At 50.1% G+C, this 22,242-nt stretch overlaps 1 long non-coding RNA gene across 2 annotated transcripts in view; it reads left to right on the top strand.

Moving 5' to 3' along the window:
* The first annotated feature begins 6,021 nt into the window (after positions 1–6,021).
* LOC106021774 overlaps positions 6,022–22,242 on the top strand; it is a 45,073-nt gene continuing 28,852 nt past the window's right edge. For both annotated transcript variants that reach the window (XR_005869723.1, XR_001196947.3), the window contains exon 1: positions 6,022–6,274. This is a non-coding gene — a long non-coding RNA (uncharacterized LOC106021774). The remainder of the gene's footprint in view (positions 6,275–22,242) is intronic.

Raw genomic sequence — 22,242 nt, 5'->3', positions numbered from 1 at the left:
CAGTTGAGGGGCATCTAGGTTGCTTCCAGGTTCTGGCTATTACAAATAATGTTGCTTAGTTACTTTTCTATTGCTGTGACAAAACCCAACGACCAAGGCAACTTACAAAAACACTCATTTACGTTAGGGCTTGTGGTTCCAGAGGGTTAGAGTCCGGGGCCATCAAGGCGAGGAGCGCGACAGGAGGCGTGCAGGCGCGGTGCTGAAGCTCAGAACCCACATCCTGAGCCCCAAGTGTGAGACACAGAGCGCTAACTGGCAACGGTGCGAGCTTTGAAAACCTCAAGGCCACGCCAGGTGGTGGTGGTGCATGGCCTTAATCCCAGCTGGCAGAGGCCCACAGATCTCTGAGTTCGAGGCCACCCCAGCCTGCTCTATCAAATGCATACCAGAACAGCTGGGATTACACAGAGAAACCTTGTCTCAAAACAGCAACAACATTTACAAGTAAGTAAGTAAATAAATACCTCAGAGTCCACCCCACAGTGACACACCTCCAACAAGGCCATACCACCTAATCCTTCCTGAACCGATTTACCAACTGTGGACCAACTATTCGAATGTATGAGCCTCTGAAGGCCTTTCCCATCTAAATCACCACACTTCACACGGAGGGCTGGGTGGAAGGAGAGGGCCAGCCAACTACTGCAAACCCAAGAGAGTAGATGACTCTGTCACCTGTTCCTGAAGCTCAGAACCAGTCTCCACCAGAGCTGCAGATGTCAGCAGCTCTCCACACCTCTGCTGAAACCCACTGCTTTATAAAACAGGTGGCTAAGAGTCTGGGGTTGGGGGTGGAGTGACGCCTTGTCTTGATTCAGGTCATGCTATAATTAGAAGCCAGTTCTAATCCCAAATCTGAGGCGATCTCTTCTTGACTGTTGCTCATATTGCTCTCTTTGCCTTGGCAGGTCTAAAAAGAAAGCCGTGGGAAGACCAGTCTTTGTGAATTTGAGGGTAAGCTTGGTCTACACGCTGAGTTCCAGGCCATCCAGGAACACACAGTGAGACCTTATCTCAAAAACAGAAACAATACAAATATACCCTGAGAACAGGGCCTTGGGTGGAAGGCTGAGGCGGGAGATGGTTTCCTGGCCTCCCTGCTTCCCCCCAGAAAGCCCCAGGACTTCTGTGAGGAGGCCAGTGTCATCCAAGTTCTTACCTGAGTCATTCTGGTTCTTTCTTTCTCAGGATTTTGAACTGAAGATCATTGGGAAAGGCAGAGGACACAGAAAGAGTGAGCCGGAAGCAAACACGCCATATCCTACTCTGACCTGAAATCTTTCACCTTCCCCAGCCACAGTCCAGCCAGTGACTAGAGGTCCCTGTATCCAAACGACCTTCAAGACACCTCTGGTGTGTTTCAATGCCCACCATGTGCACACATGCGCGGAAGCTTCACCTCCTTAGTCCCATGCTTCCTCACAACTAGCCCAGTTTCCTGGGGCCTGACCGAGGTCCTTTGATGGAGGCCTCTAGAATGGCAGGAGGGGCCCTAGGAATACCCTGAGCAAAGTGGGCTGTGGCTGCCCCTTCCCACACTGAGAAACGGTCTGTCCTCACCTCAGAGGCTCAGAAGAGTTAGAGCCCCTAGAGGCTTGCAGTTGAAACGAAGACAGTCTTGAGGCGATGTGGCCAAGTTAGGCTGGGCAGAAGAGAGAACTCTTTACAGGCCTGCATGTGGAGAGAGCTGGCAGCTGCCCCAGACATTACTGGAGTCTGTTCTGTGACTGTAGACACTGGCTTTCCTGTACGGCAGCTCACTGGGAAAGCCTGTGGGCCTCTTCTCTCTTTACCTCACCCTTACATACTGCCAAACACACCATTGCAGTCTCCCTTAGGGCGGAGGAGGAGAGGGGAAGATGCTGTCCTGGGATGTCTCTTCCAGGGGCTGGGTAGTCTGAGACATACCCTCCAGATCTGTCTCTCCCTGCACAGGCCTGTAGAGCTATCCTCAGTGTAACAAGACCCCGGACTTTAGGAGGGCCCAGACCTTAGCACAACTGACTCCATGATGGAAGTACCATTCAGGTTATAAAACTCAGCATGTACACAACACCATCTACCGAAACTACAACAAAGGCTTAACCCATCCAAGTCCACAGTTCTGGGAGTCTCTAAATGTACTGACTTTGCTTTTTGGCTTCTGTAGCTCTGCTTCTGGCTAACTGTTCTTGTTAACTGAAGTGTGTCAGCCCAGAACATGGGGTTTGTGCTTGAAAGTTTACCTTCAGAAAGGCTCAGAGCTACACTGAGATTCCACTGTAGTCACCAGCCTTCTAGCAACGACCTTCTATTGGCTTGTACGGGTGTGTGAATGGGCTTCTCTGGTGGAAACCCACAGCAGTCATTGTTATGCCCAGATCACAGAGTCCCCCAAAGACTAACGAGGACACCGAGTCCCATACATAAAAGCAAAGAGCCTTTATTCAAGCTTAAGCTTGGACTCTGCATCTGTCCAATGCATTGGTTGAGAGCAGAGAGTGACCAGCCCAGGTGGGGCAGGGTTTTTGTCATAGTAGAGGTTGGCCATGAGGGAATTTTCATGGTTCAAGACCCTGATTGGCTGGCATTTGTCTAGGGGTGACTTGGTGAAAGGGGATGGGTGTGTGCTTAGGCTAAGGGACATCAGATGCGCCTATGTCCTACAAAGGTTGAAATGTTAGGAATTTCCTTTGGAACGTGAGGTACTTTCCCCTTGGATGGTGCCCAGGTGGTCCCAGCTTGTGGTCTCTCCTGGAGTCTCACCAGGTAAACTGAAACTTCAGGTCTACTTTCTGGTTGGTCTCCACTGAGCCTTGGCATGGCAGCAGAGTGGCCAAGCAGCAGGTGTGTACCACGTTGCCCTGGGCCCCACAGTCAGCAGCATCACTGACTTTCTCGGGCGATGAGGTGTGCGGGTACAGATGATGTGTAACCTGCAAAGCTCAGCGTGGAAGCTGTTTCCTGAGCACTTGCTGTAAGCCTGCTGGCATAGCTACCCACATAGAAGCCCCGGAGGTGGGCAATGTAAATCAGGGCACCACTCTGAGGACAGACAGAAAGGTTTATTGAGGATCAAACTGCCAGGGCCATCTCTTGGGGGACAGAGAGAAGCAACTCGGCAGAAAAGTGAGTGAGAAGGGTAAGGGCTTTGAGCTCACACAGGCTGTTTGGGTTGGCCGGGAACTAGATGCCCAGCCCATGGTAGGTGACCTGGTAAAGGAAACCTTTCCTGGCAAACAAAAGCCCACCATTAGGCTTTTGTTTACCCAATAACAATCCTCCTGTTTAGCTGGTAAGAGTCATTCTGTTAGGACATTTTCACCAGCACTGCCATTTTGGGGGAGTCAGGAGGATGCTTTGGAGCCCTAACCATGTAAGACCCATTTCCAGCATTGAGATTCATTCCAGAAGAAGGCTGTATGCCTTACTCAGAGAATGGTAATCCAAATGATTAAACCGGGAGCCCCTTCCTGGTCAGAGGCTAATGACATAAACTCCTACAACCATGGTGAAGAGAGGCCTGCAACCGGGAGTCAACATTTGGTCTGAGTTTTGGGGAGGCGGCGTGTGGAAATAGATGTCTAAATGAAGGATTACCTGTCTCTGTTCACAAACAACAAACACATGTTGGTTGTTGTGCCAGGCACTGTGTTGAAGGAGTAGAAAAAACAGGGGGAGCACTACAAGACCCTGCAGTGATCCAGGTGGGGAGCCAGACGATGGCGAAGGGCACCGCTTAACGGGACAGAAGTTCTAGGTGGGGGGAGGATGGGGGTAGATGTCCAGACCATGTAGGCGTGGTGCACGTCCTGCTGGAAAGTAACCACGAGGAGGGGGAGCCAGATCACCACGTGAATCTGAAAGTGTTAGAGCTGCTTTGCTGGGGGAGGGGCGCGCATACAGAGGCTGGTGGGTGGTCTGGAAGGAGAGGCTACAGTATCATCTTTGGAGGGGACAGGACCCTCAATGTCACTGTTCCCCAGGTGCCCTTTGACCAGTGTCCCTAAACGTTGCCAGGAAGGGTGTATACAGTGGAGGAGGTCGGTTCACTCATAGCTGAGAGACTCCCTTGTGGGTGGGAGCCGCAAGAGACCATACCATCTCCTCAGCACATTCTTATACCGTCTCTTGTGTTCACAATCAGCCCTGTGTGACAGTTAACCTTCAGTATCAACTTGACTGAACCTAAAAGCACCCAGGAAACGCACCGCTGGGTGTGACTTGAGGGTGTTTCAGACAGGTTTAACTAAGAGGTAAGACACACCCTGAGTCTGCCTGGCACTGTCCCATGAGCTGGGGCCCAGACAGAAGAGAAAGAGAAAGAAGACAGGGGAGCCCCAGCATCCAATATTCTCTGCTTCCCATTGCTGTCTTCCCTACTGTGACGGACTGTATTTCTTCAAACCGTGAGCCAAAACAAGCCCCTCCCTTCCCTAAATTGCTTTTGTTAGAGCAAGGAAAAAAAATAACTAAAATAAGAGGACTCTTGCCTCATTTTAGTCAAGGGCATTCTGGCTCCAGAGGAGAAAGGGACCTGTGGAGGTTAGGCCACACAGCTTCCCAGTGGGCACACCACGCTTCTGACTTGGAATTGTGTTCTTAGTGTGGCTCCTACCTGATAGAGACAGGTAGGTTTGTTTGTCTCTGTGGCTAATGAGCTTCCTGTGTGGTCAAGGCGAAGCTACCAGAGGATGTGTGGAAGTCCATCCCTTCCTTTACCAGAGGGAGAGGTGGGTTCTGGACACAGGAATCCTGGGACACAAGTCACACGTTTCTCTGGAAAGAGTGAGCAACATTAGAGTGGAACCCTTCACTAGGCTCCTGGGAGCCTCCTGAGAGAGGGGATGGCACGGGTCATTTCAATACCTGGCCCGCAGGACCCGCAGCAAACCCCTACCGGACATGCATGCTGGCCTTTTGCCTGGGCAGAGTTCTGTGGTTCAGCTGCCACCTCCTCGACTTGGCCGACAGCCCTAGGTTAGGTGCTTGCTATTTTGATCTCGTGGAAAGAGATTGAACCAAGGGCTCAGACTGGGAAATGTAGACACTAAGAATCTCTGAGATTAGGGGCTCCCCTTGGACAGCCTGCTACGCCATCCCCAGACTCCCTTGTCTCAGGAGGATAGTGGCACTCAGAGAAGTCGGTCCCTGTTTTGGCCCAAAGGATTCTGGAACTTACAATGGCAACCGGGTCCTCAGACTTTCCCAAATCAGTCGACCTTCCTACAGGAGGCTCCCTCTTAGTCCACGCCAGAGCCGTCCAGCCCATCCTCCGCCCAGGGGTGGGGCGAACCTCAGGCGGTAGGATGGATCCCTGCTGGGGTTTCCTCCATCCTCAGGGCGGAGCACAGCTGGAGGAGAAAGGGCAGGGTGTCCCTGCTTCCCGGGGGAGCGTCTTGCGTACTCTGGCCCCAGGGTTGCACTGGACCCTACGGTGGAAGGAAGGTGGGCGGACCAGCCTACAGTGCTGAGTCGCGGGTTGTGGGAGGAAGCTAATCCTTCAAACCCAGTAGGACGTTTATATTCTGACTCGAACCTATCCTGGGCACCCGGACTCAGGCGCACACAACAGCAGGTCCATGAAAGCCTGAACACGGGACCCACCCACCCTAGGATACATAGACCCAGATGTGGTGCGCACACATGTGTGCGTACGTGGGTGTCTGCGCGGGCAAGGCGAGAGGTCTCGGCGTCCCCCCGAACTCTCTCTCCCTCTCTCTTTCTCTCTCTGGGATTCTATAATTTGCCTTCCTTTGTTCTCAAAATAGTACGCGAGCGCTGCCGGCACTGCTCTCGGGAGGGGTGGGGGCTGCTGCGCGCTCGCTCGCGCGCAGAGTTAGCTGCAGGGTTACAAACAGTCTCTCCTGCTCCCCCGGCCTGAATTAATGTGTTACTATTTCTGGCGAGCCAGTGTTTCCAGGGGAAACCTAATGACGCAATGACGTCAATGCAGGTCAGCAGCAGACTCTCCGGGAGGGCGGGCGGGCTCCCGGCTTTCAGGCTCCGCGCAGTCTGCGGGCGGGAGGGTGCCGGCAAGGTGGTGAGGGCGGCAGGTGCGGGGGCGCAGCAGCCCTGGCCAAGCCCAGAGACCGGAGGACACCTCCCTCCCAGCGCTCTAACACGGGCAACTTCCCACTCCCGGGGACGGAGTTTCTCCGTTGCCCACGGACATCCAGGAGGCGGTGTGGAGGGCAAGCAGGGTAACCCCCACATCTATCCAAGGGGAGCCAGAGGAGCCAGCAGGTCCGGACTCGCTAAGGGGGCTCCTCGCGAGGCCTCCCACGCACAGGTACGCTCTGGTCCTCTGGGTGTCTTCAGTTTGGGAGGGAGACACTCTTCCGTCCACTCTCCTCTACTGTCCTGGCACCATAAATGGGCGTTTGGGAAAGAAGACTATAGAAGCTACCCTTGCAGTCCGTCGCACTCCCTCTTTGTGGGCCTAAGAGCCGACTGCCCTGTCTCAGCATCTTCCCTGGTCTCAGACTAGAATTAGGGGTTCCTTACTGGCTGTGCCTCTCTTAGGGTCACCATCTGAGGCCCAGACGCAAAGCGGGTGGGCCGTCCAGGCCACAGGGGCCACGATGATCCTAGAGAGGTACCTTGGTGGCCTGGTGGGAGCCAGTGCTGGTGTTTAGAGTGAGCAGAACTGCTTGGATGTATTTGGTGTGTTCATATAGCGTGTGTGCACCTCCCTCCCGAGGGTCTATGTGCAAATGTGTCTGTGTCACTCATGTGCATGGAAACGTCTTGTGTATCCTTCTTTGCTTTGTACTCATAGCATTTTCCTGAGTGCAGAAGGTCAGAGAGAAGTTCAGGGTCCTTTCCCTGCTGGTCCCCGACTGCGCTTGGCCCAGATTGCACCTTGCTCCCCCCCCTCCTTCCCCGAGGATCCTGGCCCGCTTTCCCCAAGCTGACCACAGCTTCAGATGGCTACATACTTCTCAAAGCCCAACCTATCTTCTTGTAGCAACTCGATCGTGCACTTCCTCTGAGGATAAGTAGGAGAGGGGGATCGAGAGGGAATCCCTTTCTACCCGCCCCCTCTAACTTGTGGCGGAGGCGCCTCTTTTTAGGCTGCTGCTCTCCGATTTCAGCACCTAGGCGTGGACAGCTCCAGGCCCGCTCCTGCGTAGCCTCTTCCGTTTTTTCTGCCAACCCTGGGAGTCAGGTCTGGGAGTGAGCAACCCCTAGCCTCAGTCTACCCCTCCTGTCCCAGGCCTTCTCAGATTCTAACGAGCTCCAGAACTCGATTCTAGATCCTTCTCCCAGCCCCACAACATACACACCACCCAGGAGTCTTTTGTGTCAGGTAGCCAGGAACTACAGGCTACCTTTAAGGGATAGGTGATTCTAAATAGACTGCTCTGCCAAGAGATCCCCTTTCTTCATTCAATTAGTTAAGTGGCTAAAGAGATTTCCAATCCCTAAAAGGCAAGCCAGCCTTCTGAAAGCAGAAGGGTGGGAACGGGAAGCCCTTAGGACACACCCCCTCCACTCTCACACCCACTGCTTCCTTGGGTCTGAGATCTGGGGTGAATTCGTCCCGCACCAGGGGTTCAGATGGTGTCATGGTTCAGAAGCTCTGTATGGAATAATGCTTGAGAAGGTTCTTATGAGAGTGTGTCCTGGGCTTCCCAGGAAGTCTCCAGGGATACATGTTTTGTGTGTGTGACAGAGTTCTATGTAATTCTCACCAGCTAGGTTGTGACCACTCAGCAAGGAGACAGCACACACACACACCCCCAGCACACGTGGAGTCCAGGATAAAGGATAAAGCAACTGTGCCTATAGCTCACTCCATTCTGGGTGTCACGACCAGTAAGGTGCTGGGATATTGTCCCAGATACACCTCAGTCCTCCCTTTCTGGAGTCTGCTTGTCATCCTAGGTCTCTCAGAAAGAGCTGGGAGAGCCTGTGGGATATCCCAATTGGTCCAGGGATGAGCAGAAGAAAACAGGGAAGCCACCTCTTTCTACCCCTTTCCATCCTGTTTCAGAGACAAACGGCCCCTTCCACTCTGAAGCCTGAGCTCCAGACAGCTCTCATCATTAGATATTCTCTCTGGGAAGCAGGGATTATGCCAGCCTTGTCAGAGCTGACCCAGGGCAGATCCAGGTGTTGCCACCGTATTGCCAAGGTCAGCAGCACCAGACGAGGCCTGGCCATGGGGAGGTGGTCACCCCTCTGCAGAAGCTCTGGGGTCTGGAGTGGGCACACACTCTGTCAGCAGGAAATGGCCTTTTCTCTGAAACAGCCATTGTTCTGTTTGCGGCTGAGCTACCAGGGCAAGGCAAAGAAAGGAGTCCCTGGCTGGGAATGAGGAAAGAGGTGACAGTCAACCTAGTCCAGGGCGCTTCCTGTTCACACTGCAGCTCTCGGTGTCTCCTCGGGTTCCGAGAGGTACACGGTCGTTCTCCGAATTCATTTCATACCAGAAAAGCCATGCGTGACCGGGCCAAAGAGGAGGCAGTGTGGGCATGCAGACAGTAAGACGTGCTCTCTACTAAAGGTCAATGAACTCCCCAGAGTCTTCCAGCCCAAACTCACTTTTCTAGGAGTGCTGAGCTACTTCTGTCTACCTGGCCCCATGTCTGGTCATGTGCCAAGTTTCCTCGGCTCCCTGGCTTCCCTCCATGTTCAGTTGGGTAACATCTGGCTATGACCTCAGGGCAGAGTGGCTGTGCTTAAACAGGTACAAAGAAGTGTGTCCCATGATATAAGCCTGGCTTCTCTAGTTATTCAGAGCAGGGACCTCAAGGAGAAGCCAAGAACGTGACTGGCCTTGCTGGAAGCAAGCACATGGTACTTATTGGGTGTCAGGGAGAACGCTGTGGTTCTCCTCGTCTGACTGCAGTCATGACAAGTCAGAGCAGCTTCTGGGCCTCACGGCCAGGCGCTCTACAGGAAGCTGAACTGACAGAACACTGGGGTCAGCATAGGCCTCGATGTTCCTCCCTTCAGCTCCATGCTGATGCTTAAGCCAGTCTTCACGATGAACCTCGGGTTCTCCATCTGCACGAGGGGCATTGGTGAGGACTCCCACAGCTTGAGAGTTGGCTCGTTCTGAGGGTGCCTGGCCAACATTGTGTTAGCACCTGAAAGCTGACTGGGAGACCTGGTTCCTTTATTCACAAAATGCCCGAGATCCTGGCTTGCTGGAACACCTGGCTCTTGAGGAAGGTGGATCCAGGTCGGGTGGTAACTTTTCTGCTGCCTGGTAAAGATCTCTTTTCATGGGGTCTCAGCCTGTGCCTGTAAAGAGAAGCTTAGGTTCCACTGATTGGCCAGACATCTCGCCTCTCCCTGTGTCAGATGGCTTCCATGGAGGCACGGATAAGGAATAGCTTCAGGTTGACCAACACCACCCCAACCCAACCAAACCTTGGCTCTCCCAGCTCCCTAAATAATGGGTGGAGTAAGGGGTTCCACAGAAAAATGGCAGTAGTCCTAAGGTTTGTTCTTGGGGCCAAGAAACTTGGGGTTTTCTCACCTGGAGGACTGCATACAAGCCTGATCATCATGCTATCTTCCAGCTAGAGCCCTGAGCCCAGGGGCACTGAGCCAGGGTCCAAGTGACCAGGGACAAGGTCTTCATGTCTGCTTCCCTGTGTCCTCTCATGAAGCCCAAGTCTCTTGTGTGGCCACCTTTGGATTCTGCCTCTTTTAGGGGCTTTACAGTCCTGCAGCACCCCTCAACCACTCTACAAAGGGTGAAGTTGACTGGGAGAGCTTCATTTCAGCCCAGAGAAACAATGCTCATACACAGGCTTCAGCTTTCCCCAGAGCAGAGGTTCTCAACTTGTGGGCTGCCACCCCTCTGGGGGTTGAACAACCCTTTCACAGGGGTCGCCTAAGACCATAAGAAAACACAGAGCTTTATATTGCAAATCATAACAGTGGCAAAAATTGCAGTTACAAAGTAGCAACGAGAATAATTTTATGTTTGGGGGTTGAAGCATCAGGAAGGTTGAGAACCGCTGCCCCAGAGGCTGCAAGGGCCAACACGGACACTGGGAGTGCAGTTGCGAGACTCACTCTGTCTCATCTCTCTTGCCTGTGTAACCTTGGGCTCGTCATTTCACTCCCAGCATGGAAATGGGTGAAGCAGCTATCAATGAGCTTCACCGGGCCATCGGACGGAGAGACGTGGCGAAGACAAGCATGTCATGGAGACATGTGAAGCCTGGTCTCACAATCATATGTGCCTGGCACCAGTGTGTTAGTCATAATTCACAGTCTAGGGTTGAAAGACAGTACATGCCATGCAGGACCATGTGAGGGATGCACTCAGAGGTGCGCCCAGGCTGTGTAAACTGCAACGGTCTCTATGGTGACAATATGATGTGTGTCTACAAGAGGATTTACTGCATTGTTGAGGTCACCTCATGGGCTGATGGGAAGTAAGACTTTTGGGATGAGGACCAGGTAGTGAACCATCAATTTGGCTGTGAGGGGAACTGGCCCGATGGGGATTTTTTTTCCCACAGGGTGGGCACATGTCTGGAGACAGCAGGGAAACTCACAGTTGTTAGACTCGCTGGGACTTAGATGTCAAGGTTGCACTTGAAACGTTCAGCTTTCAAGTACACAGCTCCAGGCTGTGTGTTCAGTCTCATTCATCCTCATGAAATCCCTGCAAGAGGGCTACGTTCCCTATGAGGAACTTGAGGCTAAGTATAAGACGTGATCACCAGGACTGAGCTGTGGCCCAGGTCTCTCTCTGTAATGTCCGCATTGACGTCTCAAGGCAGGCCCAATGGGAAATAGCCTCCAGATGTCCCAGATGCTCTGCAGCCTTTCTTTGGTTATAGTTGGAATGCCACCCTAGAGAATCTAGAGCACTTTTGACACCTCTGCTTCCAGATTGTGGAGCTGGTGAGTGGGTTTACATATCAAGGCACCAGAATTTCAATTGGTAAGGCCAGAGTGGGTTCAAGAGCATAATACAGAGCTGACTACTTCAGTGAGGCGCACTGGGCCCCAGCCACCCTCAGTCTCCCGGCTGTGTGGCTTACTCATCCCTGGGCGCACACTTCTCTGCAGTAACCGCAGGAAGACGGATGAGCGTGGAGTTTCTTCCAGTTTGACAGTGCTGTGAATCTTTAATAACTCTCATCTGTGGAATAAAAAGCCCCACCTATAGAGAAAGTGGATCCCAGTACAGGGGTGGCCCTGTTGGGTCTAGAGGAGTCACATTGACTCAGTCCTTTGTAGTGAGTCAATGGTGACATGGTGGATGTATGAGCCAGGGCTTACCTCAGCCCAGCCTGGCCTGCCTCAGGGAAGAGACCGGACTGGCCAAGGTTAGTGTGAACTAGTTTTTCACCTTGGTTTCAGACCTCCCTAGCTTCGTTCCAACCTAGCTGGGCCAGCAGGCTCCTCCCTGTGAGCCCGAGCACGAGCTGTGCCTTCTAACTCTTTCCTTTCCCTCCCGCAGGACTTAACACATAAATACCACTTAAGTTTCAATCTCAGATAAGTGCACCTCTTTTTTAAAAAAAAGTCTCAAAAGTCCCTGTGCAGCCTGAAATGTCCCTCCTCTGTCCCTAACACCTTTACTTTGAGGGTCAGGGTTTCCACTGCATACTGGGACAAGAGTGTGGTAACAAAACAAAAAATACCAAAGACAGCTGTGGAGGATGCTGGGATTGACGCTCCAATATCCAGGATCAGTAAGCCAGGTTTGAACCAAGGCCTTTGTGTTTCTTATATGGTCTACCTTCCCTTCGGTGTGGCTGTCCAGAGAGTGCATAGGGACAGAGACTGATGGAGACCTGGGTCAGGTGGCCTCGCTGCGCCGTGTGCTACCGGGAGCGGATGAGCCCTGGCTCTGTGTAGGGATGAACAGCCCACCGTGTAGCCTCTAGGCTGAGGCCAGCCTGCTTTAAAGGGCTTGTGTTTGATTCCACCTCTCAGTGTGAGGCAATCCGTGTCCTTGCGACTCCCCTTTGGTGGCCTGGCTGTTAACAAACCATCTGCTCCCCGGCTGGTGTTCTCACTGTGAGTTTATAAAAAACGAGAGACCTTCCCTGCAGACAGGCAGTCTGGCCGCTTGAACTCAAGAGGTCACAACTTATCAGTGAGGTGAAGACAGGTTCCATCGTGGACTCTCGCACACTCCAGTGGGATCTTGATGACTTCTGGGGAAATCAGCTCAAAGTAAGATAGGGTGAGAAGGAACGTGTAGCTTGACTTTCACATTGAAGTGAGTCAGAATTAATCCCTCTGTTGTTACACAGCACTTAACAATGGGAGGGGAGTCAAATCTGACTTTATACCCACGCTTTCTCTGCGTTTGTGACCCCCCAATATGGATGGCCATTCCTTAGAAGCACTGCCTGAAGACAATGGCTTCTACCCAGGAGGGATATTGGGAAATTCACCTAAGGACCTTAAAGGATGCCCAGGTCCACCCCAGAGATCCTGATTTAATTAATAATGGTGTGGTTCAGGCATCACCAGATTGTAAAAAGCTCCCCCAGGCAATTCTAATGAGCACCCAGAGCTGAGGAGCCTCCATGACTGAAACAGCCCAGGCCAGAGTCTTCCACCACACTGTACGTTGACTTTTGACTTCCTCCTCTAGATGCTCTTATTAATGAATTATTTTTTGTTTTTGTTTCATGAGACAGGCTCTCAGGTGTCTCAGGCTGGCTTCAGGTTTGCCATGTAGCTAAGAATGACCCTAAACACTAGATCCTCCTGTCGGTACAGCATGAGGCTGGGCCTCACACACGACCAGCATGTCCAGTTTCATTCAGTGCTGGGGATCAAAGCCAGGCCTTTATGCAAACGCTGTATCCAGTGAGCTATCTTCCTACCCCAATATAATCAGTAAGACTATTAGGAATTTAGAAAGCTCTCCCGGTGACCCTATTAGGCAAAGTTTGAAAGTGTTGTCCTGGGATCCCACCTGGGTATAAGTGTGATCAAAAAGCTAGCAGCATCAAGCTGGAGTTGGTGGTGCATGCCTTTGATCCCAGCACTCGGGAGGCAGAGGCAGGTGGATCTTTGTGAGGTTGAGGCCAGCCTGGTCTACAGAGCAAGTTCCAGGGCAGCCAGAGTTGTTACACAAAGAAACCCCCATCTTCAAGCCCCTCCCCCCAAAAGTCAGCAGTATTAAGAGGCCCTGGCAGCCTGTTGGAAATGGAGAGTTTCAGGCTCATCCTGGCCTACTGAACTGGCATCACATTTTAGCAAGACTTCCAAGTAATTTGCATACATCTTAAAAATTGGCTTAGTGAGGTCTCTGCTTGGTGTGAAGTAGACCTTTAATTCCAGCACTCAATAGGCAAAAGCAAATGGATTTCTGTGAGTTTGAAGTCAGCTTGATCTACAATAGTGAGTCTCAGGCCAGCCAGAGCTACATAGTGAGACTCTGCCTCAAAATAAGCAAAGAAACAAACAAACAAACACATAGAGAAATTGATAAATTAAACAGTTTTTAAAAAGCCCATGAGAGAATGAAAGGGCAGATGCGGGCTTTTCTTTTTCTTTTTTTTCCTAAAAACCAATCAGCCCCTCTACTGACCATTAATTTGGTCATTCTGTTGATAACTTGCTACCTGCTGGAACCATGCTGGGTGTTATAGTGGAAGTTTCACCCCAGCCCCTGACATCCATAGAACCAAAGAGTCTGGGATGTTATGGTGGAGTTTCCACCTAAGCCCTCCTCCCCACCTCCCTCCAAACTCTGATGCATCTCAGAAAGTCCACCAAGTGATGACCTCGCCCCCAGAGATGCTCAAGACCACTCCCACAGGGTATTTAAACTTCCTCTCTGGGGGGCTGGAAGGCCATCTGGGAGCATTGCATCCATTGAACATGGACTTTTCTAGTTTGGTTCAATTTGGTCTGATTTGGATTGCTGCATTGGCAGAGAGGCTTATCGGAGTCTGGAAACATTTCACTGGGCACCACTTATTCAAAGAGGAATAGGGGTGAAGTGGGCACATACCTGTCAGTTTTAACACTAAAGTGACACCAGTAGAAGCTTGAGGAGCATCCTGCATGAGAATACAAGGAATGTGCCCTTCTCTGTCCTGAGAGCAAAGGATTCCTGCGGTCTGATGCAGCTGGTAACATAGGCTCAGGGTGACTGCAGCTGAGATGGATGGGACAGACTGGTAACAGGTGTGCTAGACCCCTCAGAGGAATCATGGCTTTAGCTATGCACAGTGGAAGTTTCTGGTATGCAAAAGAGGATGTCATGCGGGATGTGTAGGCATTTTGGACGGATCGGGTGGGACAGGTATTCTGGCACTCGGGAGTCACAGAATACTAAGTGTTACACAGCTCAGATGGAAAGGTATCCTGGAGCTCGGGAGCCAAGGACTACCATAGGCCTTAGTAAGCATAGCAGCTTACAATCCTGCCTCAGGGAAAGGCTCCCTAGTGTATCAGCTCTGCTCCAGCAGGAGAGGGTCTTCCAGCTGGGGATGTTTGCCCAGTGTAGCAGTTTTGCTCTGGCAGGAGAGGGTTGCTACAGTTCAGCTCTGCTCCAGGGAGAGTGGAGAGCTGAGTGTAACAACTCCGCTCTGCCAGGGGACGGTTTCCCCAGGCCTGAGTGTTACAGCACTGCTCGCTCTCCACGGTCGTCTCTGCTCCAGTGCAAAAGAAGGTCTTCACCCAAAGCTCATCAAAGGGGTTTATTGGGAGGGAAGAATCCAGGAGAGTGGCTGCCCTCTGTAACACGAAAAGCCACAAACTGAACAGACACAGGGTTTATATGAGGCTTCCAGGGTGGGGATTGGTCAGATTTTAATGCTGAGCTCCTATTGGCTAGAGCTCCTGCTCAAGGATTGGTTTGTTTTCTGTACAGGGTTAGGGTCAGATTTGGCTCTAGTTTCAGGGCCAAAGTGTGTTCCTTTCTCTGGTCCTTTTTAGCCTTTTGGCTCTAGTTTTAGGGTCAGGGTGCATTTCTTTCACTGACTCTGATTCCAGGAACAAAGTGTGTTCCTTTGGCACTGGTTTCAGGGTCAGGGTACATTTCTTTGGTTCTGGTTGCAGGGCCAAAGTGTGTTTCTTTGACTCTGCTCAGGGTGTGTTTCTTTGGCTGGTCCCTTTTCCCTACAGGATGTCCGGGGTGGAGGATTCCAGAAAAGTACATGAAGGCCCAGAGAGGAAATGGAAGCTTGAGAGGAGGTTCCCTTGGAGGAACTCCTGGGTTTAGGAGCAGGTAGCCTCTCAGGTATAGGTGACAGAAACAGGAGTATAGTGCCAACACAGGCAGAGGTAGCATCACTCAGTGAGATAGAGGCATGTGAAGCTGGCTGTGCTAAGCAGCCCACCGTATTTGGGGGGAATAACCAAGGGAGTTGAAGTGTGTGGATCTGAGAGTCCTAAGTGTTCGGGGTTGTCGAAACCATTGGAGTGAAAAGCCAGAGCTTAGAGGAGGAGAAAGGGAAATCCACAGCACCCCGAACTGCACTGTGTTCAGGGAAAGAGGGACAGAAAGGTTGGAGCAGGGGGAGGGAACCAGCGAACACATCCCTAGAGAGTAGATCAGAAAAGGGAAACAAATCCGGAGACTCCAGGTGGGCACAGAGAGCAAAACTCCCAGCATCAGATGCTGCAGAGAATTTAAGTCGGAGATGAAGGCTGGAAACGGGAGTTAAGGGTCAGACCATTAGTGACCCGGGTGGATGCAATAGTGGGGAGGGCAGATCGCAAGGGTAGAAGGTACTGAAGAAGATGCAAGTGTGGGCGTCGCTTCATCGTGGATGGGAAGCAGGGACGATGGAACAGTTGTTTCACAGAGAGGCAAGACGCACCGGGCTTTGTTTCCTGTCTGGGTTAGAGGAAATGAGACAGTTTCTGAGCAGGGAGGATGAGTCAAAACTGGTGAAGGATGAGGAGGGACAGAAGGGAACCGCTTGTCATTCTGAGACCAGAGAGACTTTATCTTGGGGAGGAGGCGTGTTAAGGTGGTTCTCATCATTGTCCTCTGCATCCCTTGGGGAGAGGCTCACTCACCTGTCAACTAGGGAATAGTGGGCTAAGCCACCTGGGAACAGGATGCAGGTGGCAGTTGGTCAGCCCCTTCTGCTGTGGCTCCAACAGCCTGCAGTATGTTACATTGTTTCCAGCCACAGAGGCTCAGGGGGTAAGGACTGTGAAGGTGACTCATTTTCTTCAGGTTTGGGAATTTCCAAAAAAAAAAAAAAAAAGAGCAAGAGAGGCTATTAAGCTGGGGGCAGGGAACAGCATTGATGCACGGATGCCATCATGGGTGTCCGATAAAGGTCAAACGCAAGGGCAGTCACAGCCTATTGGCAAGCCTCCCTCATAAGGTGAAAAATACTGGGGCTGCTGGTTCCTTGGCTGCGTGCATGGAGCTGTCTGGAGAAAGGAAAGGAAGCCTTTCAGGTTCCGATTGCTGTAGCCACTGCTCTGTTCCAGACTTGCGACTGGCTCTAGTGACAGGAGTTCTCTGCTTTTACCTCTGGTGGCTTGCTCTTCAGCCCTTGGGAGAAATCTTGGGATCTCAGGGGTGGAGGGAGCCTTAGTGGTCACTTAGTCCAGTGGTTCTCAAGCAGTGGCGACTTTGGTCATCCTAATGCCATTGGCATTTAGAAGGAGGAGGCCAGCCATGCTTGGCTGTGTGCAGTGCACAAAACAGGCTTGCACAGACACCTTGATGGGTCTCTTGTCTCTCACAGCTTTCACACATTTTCCCAAGCAGTGAAACACTATTCACAATAATCTGTGAGCGGAGTTTACACATTAACACCCTTGAGCTCTCTAGGGCATTCCTGTATGTGAGTTGAGAAGAGATTATACTTGTACAGGTTGAAATGCATGCTCTGTCACTGTGAGTTGTAAACTAAGTCATTTAAATTTTGTGTATCAATTAGGGAACTATACTGATTTTGTTTCCGAATTATTTTTTCTTGAAAATAGGTCTTTCTGTTATTTTATTTCAGGATAACAACTATTATCAAAGGTTTGCTATTTTTCAGCCAGTGAGTTGAGTTCCCTCTATAGTAATTCTCCTTGCTTGAATTGCTCCAGGATGGGAACTCCCAACCTGCCCAAGCAGCCTGCTCTGTCACTGGGGAGCTGGTGTTTACAAATGATTGCACAGGAATAACAGGGCCTGCCTTTGACAGTCCTGGGTGTGTCCTTCAAGGCTACCTAGGAAGCGACAGTTCTACATGAGAGCTTCCTGATACTCGTGGATGCCACTGGCTCTACACACTTCCTGTCTATCCCCAACATTTCTATCCAGACAGAATCTTGCTCTAAGTGACCTGATTTGGGTAACCCTTGTTACACAGGCCAATCTAGACACTATACTAAGAGTGAGGGATTCAGAGAAACTGGGTACTTTAGTTCAGTGGATATTTTATAGACTCTTGCCCAACTTACAGCATCTGCTGAGCCATGCCCTGCGAGCACAGAGACGATGGAGAAACATCTCTGATCTCCAGGAGCTCACCCGAGAGTGAAATCCCACAGAACAACAGGTTAATGCGTATCTCTGTCTCCTTGTCCTGCTCAGGCTACTCTAGAGTTACAGTGAGTAGGGCCGTTTAAAGGGGAGAGTCATTGCCACGGGAGAATGGAGAAAGGCCATGCCCAGAGGGAAGCTTTCATCGAATTCTACAGGACCAAAGGCAGGGGGCAGTGTAAGGGGGCCATGTTCAAGGCTGAGGGACTTAGAGTACCCAGAGAAGAGGGGGTGTCTTTTCCTTGGAGAACCCGATGGGAGGTTGACTGCAAAGGGTCTGAGGTGGCAGAAGCTCACTTCAAAGTCCACTGGGTTGCAGTCCACAGCCTTACCAAACAAACTGTTTTCATTCAGAGTCTGTCCTTCCGTCAGAGGATTAGAAGTTTTTTCTTGGGACAACTAAGGGTCCCTAAATATGGGAAATGACTTTCAGCCAAACTTAGCTTCTGAGGAAACCTCATGAACATGTGTACAGCTCTTAAGTAACCAATGTCTGATTTTAAATATTTAAGTGCATGTGTGCATGCCTAAACTTACATATGTGCACCACACGTGTGCAGGTACCTTCAGAGATCAGGAGAGGGCATTGGAACTGGAGTTACAGGCTGCTGTGAGCTGTCATATGGATGCTGGGAACCATACCCGAGTCTTCTGCAAGAACACTAGGTACTCTTAACCACTGAGCCGTCTCTCCCCTGCAATGTCTTACTTTTAAGTATATAAAAAGTCACTGCCCCGTGTGTCCTAACCCCAACGGTAGTCTTCAACAAGACTGAAGCTGAGGGAGGGGAAGAGAAAAAGATGACCCCGAGGAAATAGAAATAATAAATGTGAAGAACAGACCGAAAACCAAAGCAAGAGAAACTCACATTCATATCCACCAGGAGAGCAGTGAAAGGGAAAACTCCAAGGAAGAAAATGCTGTTGGAAATGAAAACATTCTCTAAGTGGCTGCCAAAGGAAAATATTCAGTAGAATTTAAGGAGAGGGAAGGCACTCTCCCAGAAAGCAGAATTGTAAAAATCCAATAGAATTGCAGGCCGAAGCTAAGGAGAACTCCCGGAAAGCAGGCTAACAAGACATATGGAAAAGATAACAGGGATGAAGGGAGAATCAATTGGGAAGGTTCATACCGGACTAATGGGCATCCCAGAAAGACACAACAGGGAAAATTGAGAGGAAATGATCAAATAAATAATAGAGGAAAATTCTCAACCCTGAAGCTGGCGGGTCCTTAAAGAGCCTGCTGAGTCAATCCAGCAAAGTGTGAGCATCCGTCTGCAGCGGTGTGTGTCAGCTCGAATTCCAGAGACAAAGAAAATGAGCAAAAGACGCTCAGAGAAGATACATAAAGTCCCAATAAACATTAAAGTGGCATGGGAAGTTTTCTGACTCCACAGTGCAGACAGAGCAGGCTTTTACAGTTTGGAGCAGAAGCTATCCATGTTCAATAGCCAAAAGAATGACCACCAAGCTTCGGGTAAAACAAAGGCATTTTTCAGCGATTTAAGGACTCACTGACCTATTTTAAAAAGTTATTAACAACATACTTCACGGCAGGCCTGCTGCACGGGTCTATAATTCCAGCTACTCTGGAGGCTGAGGGAGGAGGACAAGTTCAAGACCTGCCTGGGGTACAGAGGGAGTTCAAGGTCAGCCCAGGAAAGTTAGTGAGAGCCTGTCTCAGAGACAAAAACTAAAAAGAGGGCCAAGGCTTTAGTTCAGTGTTGAAGGACTTGCCTAGCATGCAGAGGATAGGACTAAGCCAAGAATGGCAGACAAAAGTCCAGACTAATGGCTCACTCTGGAGAGCGTCTGGGAGGAGTCCAGGGTTGCCCCCAGCCAATAGCTATGCTCATGTAGGGGAGCTGCCACCCAAATTGGAGCATTAAGACAGTTGCCGGGCGTTGGTGGCACACACCTTTAATCCCAGCACTCAGGAGGCAGAGGCAGGCGATCTCTGTGAGTTTGAGGCCAGGCTGGACCGACAGCCTCCAAAACAGAGAAACCGTGTCTCGTAAAACCAAAAAAAACAAACAAACAAACAAACAAATCAAAACAAAAAGACAGAGGAGTCATAACAGGGGCTATTCTGAATGAAAGGGATACTCTACCAAGTACAGGAGGGGTCAGAGCAGCCACTTAAAGGAGATCATAGCAAAAGTATCAGAAAAATCAATGAGAAATTCCAAACTTCTGCAAATACAAACATTAGTTCTTGGCAAAAATACCACCATGAGAGAGTCCTTTCTGGTCCTGACTGAGGTAAGCTTTAGATCAGTAACGACTCTTGTTGTGAGTGGAGATCTTTTATTCTAAGTCTTAATGATGCCTGGATCTGTCTAGTTAGCCAACACAGCAGTGTTAAAGCTACCGCTGATGCTCTTGTAGATTTATATGTAAATTAGTCAGGGGCTGGAGAGATGGCGCAGGGGTTAAGAGCACTGACTGCCTTTCCAGAAGACCAGGGTTCAATTCCCAGCACCAACATGGCAGCTCATAGCTGCCTGAAACCAGTCCTAGAGGATCCAATACTCTTCTTCTGGCTTCTCTGGGCAAAATAAAAGTAATCTTAAATTCTTAGAAAGTCTAAATTAGATAAACACATGTTTCACCAAAAGCTCTAGCCGACGGGCTGCGTGATTGCTCATGCAAGATGCTATAGGTCTAAGCAGTGTGGTTACAGCGGGGAGGCGGGGCCAGCTTCTCTAAACGACTTTGTTTCTAAACTTCAAAACAGAAGATGTTTTAATTTCATGAATGTGTGTATGTGTGCATCTGTATCTATGTGTGTGAATGCATGCATATGTATGTGTGTGCACACATGTGCGTGCATGTATAAGTGCATGTGCATATGTATGCATATGCGTGTGAGTGTGTACATATGTGTGCACGTGTGTATTTATAAGTGTGTGTGTGTGTGTGTGTGTGTGTGTGTGTGTGTGTGTGTGTGCTCCAAGAAAATTGTGACTGGGTAGAAGGACCCTGTCAAGAATCTAGACTTAGAACTTCTCCACTGTATCAATGGGGAGCCACCAATGAGGTGTAGTTGTTGTTAGTCTTGGTTGTCCTGGAACTCACTCTGTAGACCAGGCTGGCATCAGACTCCCAGAGATCCACCTGCTTTGCCTCCTAAGTGCTGGGATTAAAGGCGTGCGCCACTGTGCCCAGCTCACCAGTGAGTTTTAAGAAGAAATTGAATTTCTATTTTTGGAAAAATACCTTGGCCACAATAAATCTGGAAGCTGTTTCCAAAAGGCTCTGAAATGCAGAAGGAAAATCCTGCACCAGTCAGGCAGGGATCATGGCCACGGTGGGAGGTAGAAATGCAGAAGGAAAGCCCTGCACCAGTCAGGCAGGGATCATGGCCACAGTGAGAGGTAGGAAGAAGCATGAAAGCAAATCCTTGACGTGAATGTGCGACAAGGCTTGAGTCGTTGGGGTGGATGAGGAGGAGGGACGGGGCTCTTCTGAAGTCTGGAGAAGGTGCGAAGCCCATCGCGGAGGTTAGTGGCTGAGACAAGTGGCTTGCAAGAAACGGCAGGGCCGGGTGAGAGCCTTGGGATGGACGTACTGCATGCTCTGGGGAAAAGGCAGTGCTGAAGCTATGGACTGGAGGGCCATCCGCCTGTGGGGGCCAGCTGAGGCCAGGGTCCAAAGAGCCTCCCGTAGGCAGAGAATCTGGACCAGCGCCAAAAGGTAAATCTGGATTTTAGCTAGGAATAGTGGTGCACATCTAAACCCCACGAGGCGGAGGTAGGAAGAGACTGATTTGAGACCAGCCTGAGTTGCACTGAGTGGCCTTGCCTCAAAATGAAATGAAGCGATAAAATAGGGCAGTCTGGGACTTCCGCGAGTACAATCGAGCATCTTTTCGGGGCTCATCATTCACTTTTATTCCCTCCACTGTGAAATACCTAGTTTGTGTTTTGATTATTTTTCCATTTCTATTATTTATTTCAAGCCAAACTCATCAGCTAGCTTCACGATAAAACTGTGGAAGGATTCCCACTAGAGCAAGGAGCAGTTAGATGAAGTAGTAATTAAAGCAGTTAAATAAGAAGAAGAAATGAAGCGCCAAATTACAGAACAGGAAGCAAAATTGTATCTTCAGTGTAACACGGCCTGGTTGCATAAGTTGAAAATCCAACAAAATGACAGGAAAAAATTGCAGCTAGTAAGAATTCTATGAGAGAGGTGATGCAAAATTAATGCAGAACATTAATATCGTCCCTCAAACAACAAGAAGTTTAAAAGTGTAATGGAGGAGAACAGCTGATTGCAATAGCAATAAAGACACAAGGATCACATGAAGAATTTACAGCATTGCTGAGGACCACAATAAAGGAGCCACAAAATAGAAATGAAAAGTCTCATTCTTTACTTGGACATTGCTTATCCAAGTATTACAGTGACGTTCATTCTTCTTAAATTATTTATGCCTGATACTTAATTACCTGGGTATCTTTTATTCTTAGAATCAGACAGGGTTGTTCTTAAGTGTTTGCAGAAAAAAAACCACTCACAGACATCTAGGAAATTCTCTTCAGTCGCCTCAGAAGAGATCAGCTCAGCTGTTTGTGAAAACATAATTAAAATGAAGAAGTAGTGGAAAGCATTCGGGCAGAGCAGAGTGAAGTTCTCAGGGAGAAAAGATTAATGGAGGAATTTCGAGATTCCTGAAACAGCATCTCACACCGAGAGATTAAGACAGGCTGTTCAGTATTTAAGGCTGTAGCAGCTGGGGACATACTTTGGAGAAAAAGTGACTCTTACTTCAATCTTTACATCAAAATCGAGGAAAT

The sequence above is a fragment of the Mesocricetus auratus genome, unplaced genomic scaffold, assembly GCF_017639785.1.
Source record: "Mesocricetus auratus isolate SY011 unplaced genomic scaffold, BCM_Maur_2.0 Super-Scaffold_100019, whole genome shotgun sequence".
Classification (NCBI taxonomy): Eukaryota; Metazoa; Chordata; class Mammalia; order Rodentia; family Cricetidae; genus Mesocricetus; species Mesocricetus auratus.
The sequence above is the reverse complement of the archived record's forward strand: the minus strand, read 5'-3'. Positions and strand labels throughout refer to the sequence as shown.